Here is a 3559-nt window from a genome sequence, read left to right as displayed (position 1 = left end):
GTGTCTCTTCAATAGCATGAGTTCTTTGGGTATATGCCAAGGAGTGGTATATGGTAGTGGTATATGGTAGGTCAAATGGTAGGTTCATTTGTAGTTTTTTAAGAATTCGCCACACTGCTTTCCACAGGGGTTGAACAAGTTTGCAGCCCCACCAGCAGTGGATGAGTGTTCCCCTTTCCCCACATCCTCTCCAACATTTGGTATCATTTGTTTTCTTGATCTTAGCCAGTCTGACTGGGGTGAAGTGAAATGTTAAAGTGGTTTTAATTTGCATTTCCCTAATTATTAGTGATGTTGAACATCTTTTAAGATGTTTCATAGCCATCTGATGCATTTTTTTTCAGACACTTTTAAACCAGTCTTTAATTTTCAATTCAGGTTTCAGGAGTTACATACACACAAACATTAATTCAGGGAATCAAGAATGTGTAGTATAAACATTCACTGCTTGACACTACTTCATGTATGTTTTTAAACTTGTGTTTACAAATTAAAAAAAAAAAAAGACTTCTTCTATTTTCTCACCAAATTACATTTCCTGAAACTTCAATACAAAGCATTATCATACTTATGGCCAGGAGTGGGTACTTACTGGTGAACAGATTCCGGTGACATCATCTTTTATGCCTTTGGCAGTACTCTACATGCCTGGCACAGTAGGTATTTGTCAGAAGAATGCAAGTAACACTTAGATCCCTGGAGACTGGGATTCTATGGCAAATGGGGGAAACCACAGTCTATCGCTAGGATATACCCAGATGTGACCACATGCCTAGGCAGACTGCTTCTAGGTATGGAGCTGTGTTAAGTGTGGATGAGCACTGCTCTCAGTGGGAACTAAGGGCAATGATAAGTGGTTGTGCAGCGTTGTAAAATGACCAATGGTACCTGTGTATAGTGTTTTCCCATTCACCAGAAGGAGACTACATTTTCTCACGATTCAGTAATCACATTACACTGTCAGTAGCATCGTGGTTCTTATAGAGAAGACAGGGTAGCTAGTCACTATTTACACTATCCACGGGAGGTATCAGCGCCCAAGAAAGCAAAGTATTTATTTAGAAACAGGGTTTCATGTAGCCCAGTCTGGCCTCAAACTATGCACCTGAGGATGACCTTGACTTTCTGATCTCCTTGCAGCACTATGCCTAGTGGTTGTGGTGTTCAGAATCAAACCCAGGGCTTCCTGCATGCTAGGCAAGCACTCCTCTACCCACTGAGATATACCCTCAGCCTCCTAAGTAAACAAATTTTGTAACATCATCAGATATGTTCTTGCATTGAAGAGCTCAGCTCCTAATTCTTTAAATTCTTATCACACAAGGGATTTTTTAGATATTGTAAGAAGCACATCAAACTCTTGAGAATGGCCTGCACTGCTCTAGAGGGTCGGTCCTGCCAAGCCTTCCCCCCAGCCTTCCTGATCTTCACACTCACTCTTTACTGCAGGCACAACCCAAGATCCCATCTCCTCCCATCAGAACTGCACCCTGGCCCCTCCTCCCTTGACGTTTGTCTGAACCTTTCTTTTGTTCACAAACTTTCACCTATTCTTTCGCCTTTGGCCTAATGTTCATTCTCTTGAAGAATGACTCCATCGATGAAATGGCCTTCCCCATTATGATCATGAGCTCTCCTGACCTGTGATCTTTCTCCCCCTGAAGTTATCAAATATGGATTACAAACATTACTTCAAAGACATTCCTGGGGTTATTTTGTCAATGGTTCTACCAGGCTTGACTCAAAGGTCCCTGAAATTGAGCGCTCTGAACTCACCGTCTCTTCTCACCCTCCCATGACCAACACACAGCATTTAGTAGTCACCACGGATGAGTCCATCGGCCCAGAGTTGTGTACAATAAATACTGCTGGCTGGATCTAATTAAAAGGTGATGGGGACGTGAAAGGCTTGAGCACAGGAAGCATGGGTGAAGGGAACTGTAGTGAACAGCTTCTTTCTCTTCATTGTTTGGAAAACAATAAAAACAAATGAAATGCTTAAGAAGCTGTTTATAGGGACTGGAGAGATGGCTCAGGGGTTAAGAGTATAACCTGCTCTTACAGAGGACCCAGGTTTAATTCCCAGTACCCACATGGCAGCTCGCAACCATCCATAACTCCATTTCCAGGGGATCCAAGGCCTTCTGACCTCCATCGGCATTGCACGACATGGGTGCACTTACATACATGCAGGCAATATGCTCATACACATTAAATAAAAATAAATAAAATATTTCTAAAAAGAAATGGTCACAGACTTGTCTAGAAAGATGAGCTCTGAGATCTAATGCACAAATCAGAGCCCCACCTGGTGAGCAGGGCAATCTAAGGATCCTGCAGCCCACTGGGCAGTGCTGTGCACTCCAATAGTCTGCCTCTGGGTGCCAGGCACCCTAATTCTGTAACTGATCTCCTTGTTGGCTTCTGGCCAAAAGGTCAGGTAGACCACACCTATTTAGAGCCTCATGGGGGCTTTTATGATGTAAATTTTTAAGGCACTAGAGTAATATTTTGTTAATATATATTTTGTCTGTGTGGAAACATGAGTTTCACAGCTTTGAGGCATTAAAAAAAAACTATTTTATTAGGCCTTGTCTTTACTAATGTAAGCAAACCTCTGGGACAAAATGTGCAAAGGTGAAGCTGATTTTGTTCTGATAAGCCATACGTACCGCCTGAGTCCTGTGCGTTGATGAGCACGGGCACGGAGGACAAAGACTTGATAGTCTCCACTGTTTATTTGCCTGTACAGAATGGAGACTGAGAAACGGGGAAAGGGAAGATAAGTTAGCTAATGACCTAGTCTCTCCAATCACAGAGAGGGAGAAGGAAGAGAGAGAATCCATCTTACCAGATATTGCAGCCCTGGAAGCCAGGTATTACTTTTCTCTACTTAAGAATTAAGAAAACTGGGGCTGGAGTGATGGCTCAGCAGCTAAGAGTATATACATCTCTTGCAGAGGACCTGTGTTCAGTTCTCAGCACTCAGCCACCTGTAACTCCAGCTCCAAGGGGACCCAATGCCTCTGGAGTGGAGAGGGACCTGCACTCACATGCCCATACCCACACATAAACACATTTATGCATATTCTCATAGTTTGCTTTTCTGTTGCTGTGATAAAACACTGACCAAAAGCAACTTGGGGAGGAGAGGGTTTATTTCACCTTACACCTCACAGTCCCTCATCAACGGAAACCAAGGCGGGAACCTGGAGGTGGGAGCTGAAGCAGAGACCACGGAGGAGCACTGCTTTCTGGCTTGCTCCCTCTAGCTTGCTTAGTTACCTCTCTTATGCAGCCCAGGCCCACCTGCCTGGGGATGGCAGCACCCACTGTGGTCTGGGCCCCCCTACATCAACTAGCAATGAAGAAAATGCTCCATAGACATGGCCACAGGCCAGTCTGATCTGGAAAATTCTTCAGCTGAGGTTCCCTCTTCCCAGATGACTCTAGTTTGTGTCAATTGACAAGAATTAAGCAGCACATACAAATAAATTTCTTTTAACTTTTTTTAAAAAGAACTAAACACAGATTTACAAAGGTTCGGAGACTTGCTCAA

Source organism: Nannospalax galili, unplaced genomic scaffold, assembly GCF_000622305.1.
Source record: "Nannospalax galili isolate Female #2095 unplaced genomic scaffold, S.galili_v1.0 scaffold596, whole genome shotgun sequence".
NCBI classification, from domain to species: Eukaryota; Metazoa; Chordata; class Mammalia; order Rodentia; family Spalacidae; genus Nannospalax; species Nannospalax galili.
The sequence above is the reverse complement of the archived record's forward strand: the minus strand, read 5'-3'. Positions refer to the sequence as shown.